The 21,168-nt window shown below is 41.8% G+C and overlaps 1 long non-coding RNA gene across 1 annotated transcript; it reads right to left on the bottom strand.

Annotated features, from left to right (window-relative positions):
- Positions 1-1,927: 1,927 nt before the first annotated feature.
- LOC120902059 lies at positions 1,928-5,289 on the bottom strand. Its single transcript, XR_005739370.1, has 3 exons — positions 5,081-5,289; positions 2,318-2,538; positions 1,928-2,265 (listed from the first exon to the last, which is right to left on the bottom strand). It is a non-coding gene; the product is annotated as an uncharacterized LOC120902059 (long non-coding RNA).
- Between the last annotated feature and the right edge of the window lie 15,879 nt (positions 5,290-21,168).

Raw genomic sequence — 21,168 nt, 5'->3', positions numbered from 1 at the left:
CCCATCGATTTTGGCAGCTGTTAGCTTTCAGCCACAACAGGGGAGTCTTTTGAATGGTTTCGAATATGATTTATGTCGTTCACTAGCTAACACTACACGGTTGCACTCTTGCCACTCCAAACAATATGGATCAGCTTAATGGCTGTTCAAGTGAATCGATCGTGTGTGTATGTTTCTGTTTTGTTACCACAATGTTATCGAAGGAATTGAAAAAAAGAAGAAGCAACTCAACACACGAGTGGCTCACAAAGAAAAGCAAACACAACACCGCTGCTCTCTTCGCCTGAAGGGATATTGGAATTCTGGAGAAGCAGTTCACCCTAACAACCCGATGTGGGCAGGACTTATAAGCTTTGAGTAAACAGACCCATGCAGTAGACAGACCCATGGAAAGTTTAAAAAAATGTTCTTGGCTTTCTGGTTTCTTTTGGAAAATATGGTTCTTCAAATACGCTTCCTTCCCAGTATTTCCTTGTTTTTTCTGCAAAACAGAAAGCCATAACATTTTTTGATAGTTTTCGAAGTCGCTGAACAAGATAAAAAAAACATGCCCCAAAATTCTAAACGCAATAGCATGTGAAAGAAAACGTCTTAGAAAATCATTTAAAAACAACTGGCAGCTTGAACTGCTTAGTGACCTAAAAATTAAGCGTGTGTAGCTAAATACTTTATCATTTGTCATAGCTCCAACGACCCTTTCGAACCATTGCACTGGAATAAGTATCGAATTGTTTGGGTGTTCGATAATGGCATGTATTGATACCAACTGGCAGACAGTCGTCTACCAAACTAATGTCCACTTCTTGAACGCTGGCTACCACATGTACAGAGTAATTGAGAAATAGAGTATTTAATGAATGGCTTGCTTCCGTTGGTCAATTAATAATGTTTATGTGTTTCTAAATTGCAAGGAGGTCATTCATTAAAAGACTTCCCGGCAGCAAGGGATTGTGATATTTATCATGGATTTACCAGTCTTTTTGACAAAAGTAGGAATATTCTGAAACTAGTTTCTTTATTTAATGACCTGTTCATTGAGAAATAATAATCATTGATAGCTTTGTTTTAAATATTTATTTATGCTCATAAACCATCTTTTTCTTAGGCATGTGGTTCCTAAAATATGCAATGATATCAAATAACAAATTTATCGCCATTTGTCATTCAAGATATTGAAAGCTTAAATTTAAACACTGTAGCTTACTAAACTCAAACAAAAAACGATAACGGGGAAGCGTTGAGCGGTGTAATGAAACATTTCTACTTTTTCTCATCTTCTTTTTATTGTATAGATTTCAGCTCCCACATATTTCCTGTTTTTTCTCCTGGTGTATGCAACAGTGCGTAGTAATTGCCCATCGATCCAAGCGGTAGGAAAGCGATTCGACTGCAAATCAGCTTAAATGAGCTTATTCCCCCCACACACATGCACTGCATAATTTACCCTTCTCCCAGAGCATCGCCATCGACCATCTCGACCAGCCTGGGCACTTGGCAGGAAGTTTATCGAAAAATCACCGAATCATAGGTGAGCGATAAAGTCTATCTTGAAGTGGTCCCAGCAGGACGTGTTGGTCGGTTGAAGCACCTCAACAAATCATGTGTGATGTATTTGGGTAGATGAAATGTGCCACCACCTCTCGTGGCTATGAATTATTTTGGGAACGTGAATATTTCACCATCAAGATCCGGTTCTGTCGGCAAACACAAACTTGAGATACGCGACTGCTGGTTGAACCCTGAGTTGAATTCCTTCCAAAACATTCATATAAATGCTCTAACTCAGTTCAGCTTAAGTGAGTGTTTTGTTCCATTCATTTCTATCTCATGAATTCTGAGAAGAGCATGCAAAACAAATCAGAACGATTGAACTTTTCGGCAAATGACAAATTAACATCACCATCACCCCTGAAATATTTTTACCGTCTATAATTTATTCACCAAAATGGATAACTTTAATTCAAATGGAAAATCAACACGATTCTTAATCCAAGAATAATTGGTTTCCAGGAAAAACGAGCGCTCATCATTGGCTGTCCTTGCGTCTCTTATAGAAAACCGACATTCCCTCTCCTTCAAACTATGAGTTTGGCTCATCTTCCGGCCCTGATTTCATTTCGTAGCCAGCTCGTCCATTCCACCTGCCTTATGAATGAGATTTCAGCAGTCCGCCTTTCTGTTTGACCTCGACCACACGAACACAGCACAAACGCATTCGATATTCACAGCATGTACACAGCGATGTGTATAATTTTGCTGAAAAAGCTAAAGTCACTCATGATGCTGGGCTGAAATGGAATTCTTCGACCAGTCTTACCAGTATGCACATGTCCAGCCTAAGCTCGTTTGAGTTCATCGAACAGACAGTCCATTTTTGCCTTCGGTATACGAGCCTACCGATTCAGATCTGGCTGGTAATATTATTCCTCTCGTGTGAGCTTCCATGTGAGAGCATCATTTTGGGGTTTTCTTTGAATTGCTGGTCAATGTTGGTGCCGGTAAAGTTGGTCTGTCTTGCGGAACTATGGGAGCACCTTCCTAGATGAGATGGAAAGTTTCCAAGTAGAGGTAATTTTTTCAATTGCAATTAAGAAAGTTTGAATGGAAATTTTACTCTGCTTGAGGTGTCTGGGTAATGAGGTTTTGTTGAAACTAAAATGAACTCCAAACTACATCAATCTTGTCCATTGAGCTTCAAGCATCGAAACCACAAGTGCAGTAAGCTCAACCATCATAAACGAACTTTGATTTTAATGCACAACACGTTCTTTTACTCTTTCAACGAACTACGGAAGGCAATGTTCTCGATATGTCTTTCACCGGGAGCCAAATACACCAAACGATATTGGCCTAGAGGTGGTAAACCCAATCAGCATCAGTTTGCTGAAGCTAAGACCACAATCATGTAAGATTTTTGATGCAGTTTTTCCACTAGCGTTGGCAATAGTGCGAAGTATTTGAGTCGTGTTCCATACAAGGTGAACTGAATAAACCAATCTTGCATAACATTAAATGAGACAATTCAATATTTTCGATTCAAACTAGCACACTTTAACGCAAAAATTCTTTCGCATTAAAAAAAACATAATTAGGACTTTATCAAATACTTTATGATGGATTTCATTCGTTTCTCAAGCAGCGATTTGTAATGCTATGTTATGATCACATGTTATCAACGTTTCAAGAGCATCGAAAAGTACTTTACTTGCACACAAAAAGCATCGTTCAAACAGGGATAGCAGAATGAAACAAAATGGTAAAATCGCGTTTATGTACATGGCACTTCATTTTCCAGAAACGTCGATTTGATTTCATTTGAATCAGTTTAATAGTAAGGAATAATCATTCAAAAACTAATATTTTATTCTCAGGGAAGCCCAAATTTGCAATTGTTTCTGCAATTGTTAAGCAACGTAGTCTGACTCTGTTTAACGTGGATCGATATCAACCAACCATTATCGCCCGCAGTGTACAGTGCGTGTAGAACAATCCAAATTCAAATTATGTATCACACGCGCAATTAACGATAATGCTGGATGGTGTCCAAGTGCAGTGCAACCTTAAACTCCCTGTTGGTGCTTAAATGGAGATTTATGTATTGCAGTGGGGGTATATCTCCGTGGTACATTAGAGCAACTAGCCTGTATAATCCCTAACAGCAAATAATCAATGCTAAATATCCCCTTTAAAAGCTGCCTGTCAGTCTCATAAACAACACATCAGCTTCAAGGGCAGCCGTATCAAAAATAAAACTATTAAAAAAATCAATTTTTGTGACACACAAAAGCAATCCATTCCAGCTCTACCAGCTCACAGACACAATCCGGCAACAGAATGCGAGAACGGCCAATTTATTCCGCCAACTGTCCAAAATAATTTCACTCCTGTCACGTCAACCACGAAGCGGCCTACGCCAGATGTCCTTTTTCTCGTTTTCCTGCCCTGCAATACCTTATTCAGCTGGTCAGCAAAATAAGAAAACCACAAGCATTAAAAATAAATATAACACACTCCAAAAAAGAGCATGCTTCAGAAGGCTCAGTGCAAAAACTACATGTTGCTTGAGCAGTCTCCCTAAAAAACATTTCCATTTTGCACCCAGTGTCGTCTCTATCAAACAACATATCCTGCAGCTCTTAATCTTTCTCGCTTTTCTCTTGGTTTAATGTTGAAATTAGGATTTTTCTGATCTTTTTCTCTAAATGAATATTTTCATTGTGAAATTCCTTTTCTCGCTCGTGTTGCTTCAAACCGAGTATGAATTGGCAGACATTGTGAGACATGCCGCTATCATCAGAACCGCGCCACACACCAATCTGTATCCATTCATCTTTCTCAAACAGCTTGGAGCGTGGGACGACGATGACGATGGATCAAATGGCTGTTTGTATGAGTGTGTCTGTGTGCCTCATGATTAGCGTCATTTATGGTTGGAAGAATCTTCAAGGTTCCGTCTAGGACACAACGTCTGCAGCCAGTGGCAGAACAGACAAAAAACATAGCTTAAATTTACTTTCTAGAGTGCTTAAAGTGTTTCGTAAGTAAAAGAATCTCAACCCAGTAGACTAGTTAACGTTCTTTTATCTCCAGTCGATAGATTTTCCCTTGACTAAATACATTCCAATCGCAACGCGTGCTCCAATTTGGGGGTCAACTAGTTCCCTACTGCACCATTTGACTTCTCCTTGTAATAACCGAGAGTTACAAGAACGGTCAGATTTAAGAAGTGCATTATGTACGAGGAACGGTTTCTGATGTTTCGGACCGCTCAACAAATTGACGTCTATTAGCTCCCAGGAGATCGGTGAAAACGGTGCCATATTATCAAAAGCTCTAACATTTCTACCTGCCAATACCGACGTTCAATATCCACTTCCTTGGCGCACTGTTGGCTTCTTTCGGTCAATTCCATTGGGCCTTGTAAATCACAAACCCCCAGGCAAATATGTGGGCAAGAAAAATAATGCTGCGAAAAAGGATCTCTCAGCGGCAGCGCACAGATTGCTTTTCCGTTAAAGTACGGCTTCCAATGGACGCAAGCCGAAAAATTCATTCACACCAATCCTCATTTCCCACTGACCTGAGCGGAGTTTCATCGCTTCGTTCTACGCTTCCAAACACTTCCACTATCTTTTCAGCACACACATTCAGATAAACTCGCACAAACACCGACTGGAAAGAAACTATTTGCTTCGAATCGTTCTTACCGCAATGCACCATGGCTAGCTGAGTTTGGTAAGCTTTGTTTGCGTTTCCTGGCAGCTGTCCGATGCCATTCGGGTATGAGTGTGTCTCGTTCACTACACTCCTTCCTCCTCTTCGTCTGAACCATCCGTTCCTCTGGTCCTGTACCCAATCAAACAACTTCAATGTCGATTTCGATTGAGTCTATCCTTGTAAAACATTGAAAATGTGTTCCTCAAACCGATTGCACCCAGTCGATCCAGTAGAAGCAGCAACAGCTAGTGGCAGGTGCTCGTTATTGTTGAGGATTTGTGGTCAATAAGCAGCTGTGCAGCAGGGGAGGGTTCTGTTTTCGTATCCATTGCACTGATTGCTTTGTGGACAACTTTGTGGATGACACAGTTGGGGAATGCAATTACAGAGTGCACTATTTGCATTCCTACTGAAGTAAATTGCATGACGATTCCAGGTCATTCTACACCTGTTGCTGGTGGAAGTAAATTTTAAGTTAAATATTTCAAAACTAAAACAAAATTTCCTTTTTTCTTACAAAGTTAACGCAATCGTTGTGTTGGACAAGTGAGCTTTTACATGAATGTGTCCATTTTGCTGACATAAAGGTAACTTCCAGCATCCGGACAAACACACTCACACATACACAGATATTCCTCCATTACATATTCATATTTCAAAACCAGAGCCAGCATTGTACGCAAAGCATATGCAAATTCACTGCTACTGCAGAACGATTAGGTCAGTTTGTGACAGCAAAACCACATGGAAAGGAAAGAAAGAACCTACAACGCTCCACACAGCTCCATCATAGAGGGTAAATTGAGTTCCAGTTGCTGTAATTGCCGGATCAAAGTGGCTTATGTCTGATGCATGTTGGACATTAATATTTCTACTAGAAAAGAGGATTTTGCCCTTGACAGTTTGCTAACACCTCTTGAACGTTTTACAATCTTAAATAATAAAGTACATCGAAAAGTTATTAATGTTTTCTATTTTATTGTCTTGAATTTAATGTATTAAAAATAAAATTCGTGAAAACCAATTGCCTTTACAACGTTTACTTTATGAATATTCACGCTATAAAACACAAATATCAGAAAAAACTTCAGAATGGTACTGATAGAGACAGACCGTTCTGTGTATGCAAAAGCAGTTAGACAATTGCACCGAAAGCGGTGTAACAAAGGTTCAGTTGTGGAATAAATTTCAATTTTCAATTTCCTTCAATGCATCTTATATTACTAACCGAGTCCATATCCTTTCCTCTCCTTGGTTGGATGACGATGTACGAAGGAGTTAACAATTGTGGCCATTTGAATAATGCAGCTCCGCCGGAAGGTGAAACCGAAAAAGCAAACACCCGGGAACATATTTTCTAACACCCAACCTGGCTACGAAAAGGAAGCAAATAGATATAAAAATAGTACAGCATATTAACTGGACAAAAACAACGACTATTTGTCTTTCAAGCAAGGATCTGAAAAACTCGAAACAACATGACTAATGTAAGGAACACTGAACAAGCTACTGAATAAATTTGTTATACAAGGAATAGAATAATGTTTTAAATTGAAATGGTTTGTTTCTAGGATTTATAACATTGTTCATGGCTTTTAACATATTCAGCATTCAGCACATTGCTTGTTTCAATCTATTATAGCATTATCTGTTCATCAAATGCTCCTTTGAATTGATTTTATACCCAGAAAAACTTTACACAACAAAGATACCGAACTAAATATTTCGCTGCACTGGAATTTAATGACGTCACGGGGGAACTATGCGTTGGGTACAATCGAATTGCTCGAAAGAGCACGTAATAGTTACACATTATTTATTCAACAGTACACTCTATTTCCGGTTAACTTTTCTCGTCCCATCTTCTCAAAAGGTAAATTACACGTTTCGGTTTTTGTAATATATTATTATCAACTGGGGTTTGTGACACACCACCAGCCTTTGCTAGCCCTTTTCCGCCTGAACGCACTACACGGCTCTACCCATTAGTTTATTCTCGTGGACTTTTGATCGAAGAACACAGTAGCTGCAATCCTATCATGAAGTGAATAGGTGAAATGTTCCCTCATACAACAAAGTTGCACAAGGACCTTAACGGTTTGTGGACTGCATGAACAATTGGGAGAGGGTTTTGGCAAAATGACGAAGTAAGAGCATTTCAGGTTCAAAAAGGCTAAACATTTTATCCTTTCAACCTAGTTTTCAGAGTATCGAGGCTGCCATTTCAAAGTTTGTTAAGCTATTTAAATATCATTTTTGTGCATTCAATGTAGTACGAAAAGCGAGGGAAAATTAATCAACCAAACTGTCTCTTCTGCACATTTACTCAACAACTTTTCAACACTTTGCAGTTAAGTCATAGATTTTTAATAATTCGTAGGACATGATTCCAAGGCCAAAACTCGTCTGAAAGCCATGCATGAACAACAAGTATGCCCCATCTTCATACAATTTTTCACAACGTGCGTAGTCTTCCCTATTTTTCCGGCATTCTTTCCTGTAAAAACCGAGAAAAAGTACCGTTTTGTGAAGTTGTCTCGTCGTTTCGTCAATTACGTGCCTTGCGTGCATCAAAATAGAAAGTGGAGAAACCTTTCTCTTTGCCCGCGGTGTTGCATAAATCAGACTCTAATTAGTTCGGATACGTGTGTGAAGATGTGAGAGTGCATTTCTTTTACAACGCTATCTCGTCGGTACACGTCCGCATGGATGCACGAATATGCTCGTAATGGCATTAAAAAGGAAATCCCAACTTTCTCCTCTGGAATGATCTCATTTGCTCCTGCGTACATAAACACGTAGGCATGAACAAAAAAAGGTTACCATGAGGTGGAATAGCTATTAAACCTAACAACTTTTTAAAACTTTACCATAGAGAATTTACTTGAGCAAATGGGAGAATACGCCGCAAAGGATGCAACGCATTAAACCCAGACATTAACAAACGCGTTATTTTCCAAATATAAATGTCTAGATGGGGTTTACGTCAAAAACGAAAAAATAAGATTTTATGAGCGAGGGAACCATATCATTTTATGAGCAACGTTTTATAACGCATTTTGTCAAATCATTATCCGTAACTTTAGATATTTTACTTTATGTAGCACTCACTGTTAAGAATAAATCTGTAAAAAGAGCATTGCAATTGCCACACTTAAATTATCCATTCGTCCGTCTTCATTTCTTTCTTATAACTAATCTCATGTAAATAACCTACCCGCATAGCTTTTTTCGTGCTGAAAACATCTTCAAGGAAAAAGCTCCATGGATTGATATTATGAAGGCACTTCAAATTAAACCAGCTGCATGAGAAGGCACAGTTCTTTCACTCCTCACCATAAGGTGCCCACACGTGGGCTTTGCTAGGAACCACTTTCATAAATTTGACACTTTCTTTCTAGTACAGCCAAAAATACACCAGTATTTTTTTTGTGTCACATGCAAATTGTTCCCGTTTTGTTGCGTCACCACAGCAAACAACTTTTTTCTTACCCAGTGTTCTCGAAAATTAACATGCCTCCATGTTGCACACGGTCTGCTGTTGTAGATAATGTAATGGCAGAATAACTTGTTCTGTTGCGGTTCTTCGAAAAGGACGGTACATATCACACAAATGGGTCCTATTTCCTGGAAGTTTTCAAAACACATAGTTACAATGGAAAATTATCCTCGGAAAAATAAAGAGACATTAAAACACATCTGCAGATGTGTACGATGTACTGAACGAACAACTCACTCCACGACTGCAGTCAACCCAGTGCCCTCCACCACCAAGTATAAGTGTCAATTTATCACACAAAGCAGCATCCCACGCCACCTACCTTGCGCTACCCAAAACACAAAATCCATTCCCCGTTTTTGTATTGTCAGGGGACCAACCATATTGCACATTGTTGTTTATGTGCACTTTGCGTTATTTTGGAGCGATTCTGTAAATACATTTAGAGTAGCGTGTTTATATAAATTACTTTGAACTTCATCACAACTGACTGTTTGAGCTTTGCATGTTCCAATTTGACAAATGTTCGCAGTAAATAAAAATATTAATTGTTTTGTATGGTCTCGTTAAGCTCGTTTGGTGAACACAATTGACCGGAAATTCTTTTAGGTGAAAGCAAACAATATCTTGTGTTGTCGTGTGGAATTTGCAAACAATGTTTAGTGTAAATTGCAAACAAACTCACAATGTGTTGGAAAAACTTTACAATATTTTAAAAGTGCGAATAATTGAATTTGTAAAGCTCATTCAGTTTAAAGAATGTGTCATGAACTGCGACGAGTACAATGGTAAATATTTTAACAACAATTCTTTTCTGGTATCAAACTATGCCCTTTTTGTTTAAAAAATTTGTTCAGCGAAATATTTTGAAATCTTTTGATTTCATTTCATAAAACATCAATTTCCCACATTCCAACCGGGTTGATTTTGCTCAAATACCGACGTTTACTAACACCATTTCCAATTATTCTCAATGCGTATGGGTTTCATGTTTTTCTTATGAAACTAAAAAAACAACGAATTTCATGAGCTGGTTCACTTGCACCAGATAAAGCAAAGTGTGAAATCGATTTCATCCATCGGGAGGAAACTTTACAAATTTTTTGCGATAATTGAAATGCCATCGGCAATCGGGCCAAGCTCGTACTCGTTTTTTTTGTTTGTAATCATTCTTCGTTTTTCTATCCAATTCCAAACATACCAACACCCTTGTCCAGAAGGTGGTTACATCGTGTCAGCTGATGAATGGAAGTGTGTAAGACGGAAACTTTTGCTTTCCAATGTTTCGATACTTTATCGTGACAAGCCATATCGACGACGGTCGTTCAACATGATGTGCAAAGAAGTTTTCAGGTATAAGCACTCACACATGCATACACAGAATGAAGGCAGTTTCGTACCCTTACCATGTGACTTTGGATAGCAATAGTTCTTATTTTTATTCGCTTTAGTATAGATTTAGAACAAAGCTGATTATTTTTTCCAAATCATATAAAATATATTACGAAATATTTCTTTCTTGTTACATTCATTTTTTTAAACAATCATGTTGGTTATTCGTATAAAACATTCTTTATTTATTTATTTTGAACTACAAGCAAAATATGTTATATGGTTCAATGTTAACCAGGTATGATAATATTACTTGAGAGAACAGATAATATAATAAAATTTGAGAACAGATTGTGTTCTAAAGATATTATTCTCTTTTTTAACGGAATAAGAACATTCGAAGCAAATATTCATGGGAAATGTACAAAAGCTAGCTCGCAAATAGTTTTAAAGTAACATTCATTTTTTTTTTTTGGAGCTGGGGTATGAAAACCAACCACAGTGTTGAAAAGAAAGCTCTGATAACGTGCATTTTAAATTTGTTAAACATTCCTCATAGTACCTGCACTCTTTGGTACAAGGTCTGTTGACGCCGTCAACCGTCAATTTAGATGCAAAAGCCTCCTTGCACGGGTCACGCGATAGATGGCGCTGTCGGTCGCTTCGAAATTAATCGGTTTATCGAAAACCGACCAGCGACGGCACGAGCCGAAGCCCTTAGGGGGAATGACCGGAGCAGCAGGATGACGGGCAGATTCCTTCGCGCACCCGAGCATACGCACGTGATTTTTTAGCGCCACCTTGCGAAATAGTAATAAATTATACCATTCAAAATTCGGCTAAAAACGTTTAATTGATCTCTGGGTAGAAAGAATCGGTTGCATCGCAACATTCTAAAAAATCACTCGTTACACTATTAAGTGTTCTTATCCTTCGCGGTACTCACCCATTGCCGGTATAAAGCTTCCTGAGGAAATCGGAAATAAAACTGTGCTGAAGAAGTAGTGTCGTGAAATGGCTAATAACGAGGAAAGTTCGTACGAGGAATTCATCTGCGGAAAGTGTTCGGCGGCCTGTATTGAAGAATATATCGTGTGTGACGAATGTAGAACGGCTTACCACGCGAAGTGCATTGCAATAGATGATGCCGCTAAAGACCGGGAATGGTTTTGTGATAAGTGCGCGAACGCCACGAAAGAGCAATCTACATCCACGCCAACGGGTTACCGTCAGCCGGCGGATAACACGATGATGGAGATAAGTCGCATCTTTGAGCAGATGAAGGCCTGCATGGAGAGTGGGGTGAGACAGAAAAGCGCACCGCCGCGGAAAACGTGCTACGCCTGCAACATACCCGGTGATACCGATATGATTGAGTGCAACGGGTGTAACCGGTACGTGCACCTTACCTGTTTGACCGGAAGTGAGTCATCCTCCTCACGGAAGTGGCTTTGTGCCTTCTGCACCCTCAATAAGATGAAAGAGCAGTGTACTATCCCGCTCGACCAGGTGATGAATAGACTGGAGAGCATCGAGCGAAAAATGGAGACGACTGCGAAAGCGCCGCCTCCCATGCATGGCTACGCGTCATGTTCAACAACGTATGGACTTTCGATGGAGGGCGCTGGCGATATAACACGAAGTCAAGCGTCCGCTAGGCAAGCTGGTGCCGGACAACTACCAACATTCTCCGGTAACCCTGAAGAATGGGGTATGTTTATTTCCACCTTCGAGGAAACTACGCAACTCTGCGGTTTCACCGACAGAGAAAACGTAAACCGTCTCCAGCACGCGCTTAAAGGAAAGGCGCTTAAGGCAGTGCAGCTGCGTCTTCGGAAGGCGGAAAACTTAGAAGAAATCATCGAAACCCTACGCACCATGTATGGACGCCCACAGCTTATAGTGAATACCCTAATGGAGCAGATTAGAAAGGCTCCGACGCCTCGAGTGGAAAAGTTGGAGTCGATAGTCGAATACGGCGTTATGGTAGAGGAGATTCATGCTGCCGTGAAAACCAGTGGTCTAGAGCTACGCTACGATGGTCCGATTCTGGAAGAATTGGTCGGACGCCTTCCCTCAGTTGTAGCGTTTTTATGGGGAATGCAACGAGTGGGAAAAGCGCCAGCCACGCTTGCGGAATTCAGTGAGTGGATGCGGAACGCCAGGGAAGCTGCATTGATCGCTTCTCCGTCATCAAAACAGACGGAAGAAAGACGCACCACTAAGCATCTGAATGTCCATGTACCGTCCGACCAACCGGACCAGTCCGCCCAACGGAAGTGTGCATGCAGTGAGAATTGCAACCAACTGGACGAATGCGAGGCGTTTCGTCTGCTAGCTCCCGCCGATAGATGGAAGCACATTAGGAGTGAGCGTCTGTGCAGCACGTGCTTACGACGCCATAGGAACGCTTGCCGCGTCACACGACGGTGCGACGTAGATGGATGCTCCAGACCTCATCATCCGTTACTACATTTACAACCCGAGCGGAGGCTGGCTGAAGATAGAAGGTATGGTTCTAACATGTCTCACTCCACAGGGTCGCATGGCGATGGTGGTATACTGCTTCGCTATGTTCCTGTAACGCTGCATGGACCAGGTGGACGAACACTGAACACCACGGCGCTCCTAGATGAGGGCTCTACTGTCACGCTAATGGAGCACCGGCTGGTGAAGGAGCTTGGAGTCGAAGGATCAGCAAAGCCGCTGTGTCTAAGCTGGACCGGTGGTCAAGCCCGTGAGGAGCGAGAGTCTGTGGAAACAGCCATTACCATCTCTGGAACGCGGGACGGCGATACAAAGTTCATCATGCCAGCCGTACGAACGGTCCGTTCACTGGGTTTGCCGTCGCAATCGCTGCAAGTAGAAAGGTTATTGGATCAATATAAACACCTTCATTCGCTACCGATATCGTCTTATGTTTCAGCTGTGCCACGACTACTGATCGGAATCGACAACTATCACTTGACCAGACCACTAAGGACGGTGGAAGGAGACGCTAATGAACCTACTGCAACAACAACGCGTCTTGGTTGGGTGGTTTCAGGTAATATCGGTAAAGAGCGCAGCGCTTTCGAGCAACATCCCGTATCTACTCATGGTTTGCTATTGTGCGAATGTCAAAACCTTGACGCAAGGATCGAAGCTGCGCTGAAAGGAGGTTTTGCTCTGGAAGACGTTCGAACAAATGATACTAAAACCTTTATGTCGAAGCACGATGAACAAGCCATTCAGATTCTGCACGCTCGAACGAAACGAATAGACGGTAGATATGAAACAGGATTGCTGTGGCGACATGAAGGACTCAAGCTACCTAATAACAAACCTATGGCTCGGAAGAGGTTGGAGTGTTTAGAACGGCGAATGAAACGAACTACGGGGCTTAGAGAAACCTTGAACGATAAAATATGGAGCTACCTGGAGAAAGGTTACGTTCGACAACTATCGGAGGACGAAAAAACAGCTACCCACCCAAGAATCTGGTACCTGCCTATTTTTCCCGTGATTAACCCCAACAAGCCGGGCAAAGTACGCATAGTCTGGGATGCCGCAGCAACGTTTAGAGGGGTTTCTTTAAATTCTATGCTGTTAACTGGTCCAGATTTTTTAGCTCCTCTCCCGTCAGTGCTGCAGAGGTTTAGAGAATATCGAGTAGCAGTAGCGGCCGATATACGCGAGATGTACCACCAGGTTGCTATAAATCGAGACGACCAGAACAGTCAACGGTTTTTGTGGCGTTGGCGGGACGATCAAGAAATCGACGAATACGTGATGATGCGGATGACGTTTGGAGCAGCGTGTTCACCGAGCTGCGCGCAGTTTGTAAAAAATACGAACGCGGACAGATACGCTTCGTTATACCCGCGCGCAGTAGAATCCGTAAAGAGCGATCACTACGTCGATGACCTGCTCGTTAGTACAGAAACTGTCGACGAAGCAAAACAACTAGCACGACAGATAACAGAAATACATGAAGATGGAGGTTTCCTGCTACATAACTGGTTATCGAACAATCGAGAAGTCCTTAGCTGTGTAGACGAAGGCGGCCAGACACACAAAGATCTAGACATTAGTGCCACACCCGTGGCGCAGAAGATCCTGGGAATGTGGTGGGACACCCAAGCGGATACATTTCGGTTCAGGGCTCCCGCTCACGATTTGGAACTTCTACAAGGGAAGATTGTCCCTACGAAACGAGAAGTCCTCCAAGTATTGATGAGAATTTACGACCCATTAGGTTTGATCGCCGGTCTACTTTTCTACTTAAAGTTCTTGCTGCAAGAGATATGGAGAAGTGGAGCGGGATGGGATGAACCCATCCCAACAGATCTTCAAGGAAAGTGGGTGGAATGGATCAGCTGCCTCCCTCACCTAGAAGCGATTAGAATCCCGCGGTGTTACCGACTTTCGCTACCACTGGAGAAGTGTAAACTGCAGCTGCACGTCTTTGTAGACGCTGGGAAGGACGGATTAACTGCCGTGGCCTACTTTCGCTACTATCGGGATAGCGACGCAGAGATAACTCTCGTGGGAGCCAAGACCCGCGTAGCGCCGTTAAAGTATCTATCAGTGCCTCGCCTCGAACTACAAGCCGCTGTACTGGGTACAAAACTTGCGAAAAGTATAGCCGATGCCCATCGAGAGAAGATTTCGGAACGGTTCTTCTGGACCGACTCGAAGGATGTTATCCTTTGGATCAATTCGGACCATAGAAAATACAGTACGTTCGTGGCACATCGAACTGGCGCAATACTAGAAGCTACAGATCCCCACGAATGGCGCTGGGTGCCCACGAAATACAACGTCGCGGATGAAGGGACCAAATGGTCAAAACTTGGCCACCATCTCACAAGCAGCGACTGGTTTACAGGACCATCCTTTCTTAGCCAACCAGAGTCGGAATGGCCTAAACTGACCATGAGTGAGCGAACAACAAACGAGGAGATTCGAAAAACTGTTTGCAATCATGTCGTCAAGGTGCCGGTGTTCGAAGCGGAACGATTTTCGCGATGGCTTAAACTAAAAAACGCTATGGGATACGTGTGGCGTTTCATCAACAACTGCAAGGTGCCCAAAAGTCAAAAGGATGGACGATCGTTCGGTCCCCTAAGCATCGCAGAACTGCAGCAGGCGGAGAGAAGTATATTGCGAGAGGTGCAACAGATGGTATATCCGGAAGAATACCGCATCCTTCATAAAGCCAGAGACAACGCCGAGCCCACACTTTTCGTTCATCGCTCTAGTCCGCTGCGCAAAAGAAGCCCCTACATGGATCGAGATGGTGTCCTTAGGGTCAAAGGTAGAATCGACGCGTGCTCATTCATTAGCGAAGATACAAAACGTCCGGTGATCCTGCCCAAAGCTAATTTCGTCACGGACCTGATCATCGATTTCTACCACCGAAAATATCGACACGCGAACCACCTTGTCCTAATAAATGAAGTTCGCCAACGGTACGATATTCCCGCACTAAGAGCAGCGTGTGGTCGAGTGCGGGCTAGGTGCCAGCTATGCCGAATAAAAAAGGCGAAACCGAATGTACCGATGATGGGAGAACTACCGGAATGCCGCTTGTCGCCCTGCACTCGACCCTTCACCTTTACCGGAGTGGACTATTTTGGACCGTTCACGGTAGTAAACGGTAGGAAAACGGAGAAAAGATGGGGAGTTCTCTTTACCTGTCTGGTGGTGCGGGCGATACACATTGAAGTCGCGCATACACTGTCCACTAGTTCCTGCATCCTCGCCCTCCGCAACTTCATAGCTCGCCGAGGAACACCAAACGAGATAGTATCTGACCGGGGTACCAACTTCGTCGGCGCCAATCGGGAACTCCAGGAAGGGCTAAAAGATATAAACATGAGTAAGATCGTCGAGGAGCTGAACCTCACCAGCGTAAAGTGGACCTTCAATCCGCCAGGAGCACCGCATTTTGGAGGTGCCTGGGAGCGGCTCGTACAATCGGTGAAGAAAACATTGGCAAACATTCAGTTTACCAAACATCCATCAGATGCGGTGTTCAACAGTTGGTTGATGGAAGTTGAATTTATCATCAATTCTCGTCCTCTTACAGATGTTCCGGTTGATCGTGAAGAGGACTCCCCACTTACGCCAAACCACTTCCTTCTCGGATCCTCGTGCGGGGCCAAGCCGATAACCAGCTACGAGGTGTCGGCCGAGTCTATAAAAAACACCTGGAAGACGTCACAGGTGTACGCCGATATCTTCTGGCGAAAGTGGGTGTCGTGCTACCTGCCCACTCTTACCAAGCGGACCAAGTGGTTTGACACCGTGAAACCTATTACGGTGGGCGACGTGGTGCTAATCGTTGACGAAACACTCCCGCGCAGATGCTGGCCAAAGGGACGCGTAGTTCGAGCCATCGTATCGAGAGACGGCGCGGTCAGACGAGTACACGTGCAAACGGCATCCGGAAAAATAATCGAAAGGCCGGCTGTCAAGATAGCAGTAATTGACGTATCCGCATGAAAGTGTTTGCAATGTTTACAAACACTGGGGGCCAGTGTTGACGCCGTCAACCGTCAATTTAGATGCAAAAGCCTCCTTGCACGGGTCACGCGATAGATGGCGCTGTCGGTCGCTTCGAAATTAATCGGTTTATCGAAAACCGACCAGCGACGGCACGAGCCGAAGCCCTTAGGGGGAATGACCGGAGCAGCAGGATGACGGGCAGATTCCTTCGCGCACCCGAGCATACGCACGTGATTTTTTAGCGCCACCTTGCGAAATAGTAATAAATTATACCATTCAAAATTCGGCTAAAAAACGTTTAATTGATCTCTGGGTAGAAAGACCCAGCAACAAGGTCCAAACACTGATTCAGTTACAGCCAAATGCATTATCCTGTGAGCTATCACTTAAGCCGATTATACCAATCTCATCAATCTTCAGAGTACTTTGCTTTTGGCCCTCTTTCTTTCTTTCTCTCATATCTGAAAGAATTATACATGCTGTTGTTCACCTATCGTTTATTATATTTCACAATGTCTTTTCATAATTGGATATAATAATAATTTTTTTCATTTCTTCATCTTTCTTCTGATAAACAATTTCATTGAAACTGGCGATCCATGTTTATCCTTTTAAAAATAGGTGTTACACGCAGCTTAAATAGAGTCTGTTAAGGTTCTAAAAGTAAACATACTTTTGAATTCTTGTGACATTCCATTGCAAGTTTGAACGTTCTCTTTGCACAAAAGCTGTTTTTTATATTTTCAAAAGATCATTTAACTTTATGTTACTTACAACTAGTACATTGTATGCCTTTTATATTTCAAAAACTGCTCCCATCACTACCCTGTCGTTAGCTTACAACTGAGCCGCAAAGTTAGCTTGGCCATACCGATGTCGCATTTCTTTGCTGGAAGAAACGTAATGAAGGTGTGTTCTGGTTTATCCTGAAAAAAATGTAACGTACACGACTCAGAAGCTACTTCAGTGGTCGTTAAGCTCACTGCAAGTTAAAATGGTTCAAGGTTTAGTGATCTTTATTTCGTTAGTTTCGTTCGTTTCGCTGCGTTAGTTTTGCACCTCAGCATCTTTTTGTTGAAGTTAATTTAGTTTATTCCCTTTGCATGCTTAAAGCAGCTCTTCGACGTTTTTGGTATTGCGTATCGCTGGTTTTCTCGTTATTTTTACTTACCCAAGAAGCATCCTTCGGCAGTCCAACCGAATTTCAACTAAAGATAGAACACTTCAGACAAAGTTGCCCACTTCAAGTAGAATAACTAAATAAATGAATCTGCCTCAGCTGCTACACAAGGGAGTGCCTCGTTTGGGCCAGTTTTTTGTTCCAATTAAAGTTTGCCGCATTATTCCTCGCCGGCGAGAAAGTCATTTTCAAAATTGATGCCTTCCGAACGTAAAGCTTTCCATCTGGCAGAAGTCTCACGGTTTCCAATGCCGTTACCGGACCGGGAGTGTCAATTCGGATGATAATCAGATAAACGAGCTAGTTTAATTACTGCGCAGGATTCGATTTAATAACTAAATCGGATCGGACCATCAACCAATTGCAAACAGCTTTTTTGTGAAGAACTTCAGAGTAGCTGGCAAAAGGCCGTGGGAGTGTGAATTGCAAGTTGATACTTGAAGCACTCTTCACGATCATCGCTTTGGTAGCGCTCTTTTATGCGAAACTTATTCATTTTCAGGGTACATCTCAACAGTTTTTTGCTTCATAAAATTGAGCATAATAGTCAATGTTCAACATCTTTAGAACGCTCGTTCTTATCTCACTTAGAGCACTTCACGATGGTTGAATTTGTTACAGGTACGTAACGAGTCACTCGTACCGTTCAATCGATATCCATTGCGAAAGGGAAAACACAAAAAAGAACACACACACAATCTCGGGAAACCACACTATCAAAACCATTCTATGGTGTAACTTGAGCGAAGTGAGGTTTCGCGGCTGAAGCTAAATTGCCATACCAAACCAAAACAGTAATCGATGCGAAGCAGGCGCAGTCTCGTACATTACAGTGAAACGGCAGTGGCATAGAGTGGTGGGACGCATTGCTCATTTTGTCTAGACATTGCGGTAATGCTGGGGGCAAAAATTGAAATTCTTTCCCTTAACCGATCGGGTAGATCCGGTTTTTCACGGCGAAAAACTTCAACCAACAAAAAAGAGACAACCACATTACCTTCTGCGCCATTAACCGAACACGACGCTTGAGAACTTGAGAAATTTTGTGTTTCATCTGTTCTTTGTTGCTGTTCATTCGCGTCACAATATTGCTGTCAACAAGCACGAGGGATTGGTTTCACACAAAATCAAAACGGGTTCATTCCACTGGCAAGGGTTAAAGGATGCGTCGATAAAGCAAAGTTAAAAAAAATCAGAATGGAAGATCGGAGAATCGGTGTTTTCATTTAACAAAAAGCTCAATACTAGAGATGGTGAAATTTAATACAAAATAAATTAAAAACCTCTCAAAGACCCTATTTTCAATGATGGATGAAATTGATTCATTGCCACCCTTTTTCTATTCAGAAGTCGGTCGCAGGTTTCTTTTAAAAGCCATAATGACAATAAAGATCATTCCGTCAGTAAAAAAAATCGATTCGCTTGAACTTCCATCACGTAGTGGTTTCATGAGAAAAAATGTGTCGCCAAAGCTGTGATGATACCAATAGCGACAGATGAACGGAATTGTTCGATAAATATAAACACGTACCCTTCGCTAAGACGCAGCCATATTCCACCTTTTGAGCGGGTCTAGGGTAGTAAGAAGGGACCAAGAAATTTTATGCCATCTTTATAAAACCTTATTTTTGGTCTATAGAAGTAAAGAACCGAATCAAAAACAAACAAAAAACAACACAATATGCATTGCTTCAGCAGGTTTAATCACTGGTACTCAAGTGCGCGTTGTTTTTGTTGTTTTTGCTGGCCAGTCATTTTTACCGCCTGACTGGAATGTTCCACCATCCCAATATATCTCGCTTTTGTTATACCTGCACTTGTTGAAACTGTCCCTTGCCATAAACACTCGCGCGGGATCGCCGAAGTGAACATCGAAGTATTTCTAGAAAACCAAAAAAAAAAAAACGAAGATTACAAGCACAGTAATTCGTCGCTCAAAAGATGCCTTGAATTTTCTCTAGTATTCTGAGCTGTGTTGTTCTTTCGAGTGAGGAAAAATTTCATATTCTTATTCTAAGAACATTTGCAAAAACATTTCGTGGTATATCATCGTTACATACACTTAAATATATAGTAGCGTGATAGGTGAAATTTGCTATAAACAAACGCTGGTTTATATTAAATGCAGCTTGATTCAAATACGAAGGAAAAGTGTGAAAAGTAAAGTTCGTTAACACTCTGGGGCGTAAAATGCAGGAGCCGCAATGGTAGCGAGGATTTTGTTGTTTTGATGTTTTATGTTTCCATCTCACGCGGAACACATTTTTAGTCGACATTGAATATGATTCGAGTCTAGGGTCAGTACGTAAATGCAATATAGTTACATTCTTAATAGATTGTTGAGCAGTGCAATTTAATGACGCGTGCTACGAATTTGTAATGGAGACGCCCAGTACTTTTCTCCAAATACTTTTTGTATCACATAGAGACGCATGGTTGTTGTTATATTTTTTTATGCAAAATAATGTACTTACGCAAGCTACATACAAAACTGCAAACGAACAACGCTTGCCAAATAAATGTTACTCTATGCAAATTACTTTTTAATTCACAACCTCACTAGCATGCGGTTTTGCCTTTATATGGCTGTATTTCCTGCTGCTAACCACTAATTGGCATTTAAAGCAACACCAATCGCGATGTGCACTTGTGACAGCATATACCACACAGGTCGATACTTTAAAAAGCCCCAACGTTATAGATCAGACAACAAAGCGAACAAAATTCCAAATCCCGAGATGATGCTTTTACTCGGATAGGTTTAATTACAACTACTACCAGAGGCATTGCCGACCACATTTGCCATTAAAGATTCATTAATGTCTCATTCCCTTTCGATTAAGTTTAATTCTGTGTCAACAATTCTATGACAAGTGTAAGGAATACAATTAATGTTAAATTAATTTTCGCGAATTAAGTTTATTTTTATTGTTTTGAAAACAAATCCCAAAATAAACGTTTATGCTAGTTTTTGTCTTTTTTATGTAACAAAATTTCAGCCTGAATTATTAAACAATAGTTTGAATTGATCAACAAACCATTTTCGGCATCATAACCTTATCTACACATAACTACCACGAACGTGAGCAGAAACAATGTTTAGCCAGCTCTATACGGCTTGATTAACTTGTAACATGTGAACAGTGTTACCTGTCTAATACAATTACCGTAACATCCCTATTTACCCGTACAAACCCTCGTTCCAACAATCAAAACGTCCCCCTATAATACTTCCCAGTATGCTCACATACACTCACACCTCCTACCAAACAGAGCTGAAAGAAGTCAATCAAATTATGAGATGAGCGCCTTCCAACTTCCGTTGAACAATGATGCCTGAACCCTTTCAGCTGATTGCCGAACCTTTTCGTCGCAGAGATATTAACAATGAGGACGTCTAGCATAATGGCGTAACATTTCCGTGCTCAACGAAACACTCCCTGCTTGT

Source organism: Anopheles arabiensis, chromosome 3 (assembly GCF_016920715.1).
Source record: "Anopheles arabiensis isolate DONGOLA chromosome 3, AaraD3, whole genome shotgun sequence".
NCBI lineage: Eukaryota > Metazoa > Arthropoda > Insecta > Diptera > Culicidae > Anopheles > Anopheles arabiensis.
This window is presented reverse-complemented; position numbering and strand designations above follow the sequence as displayed.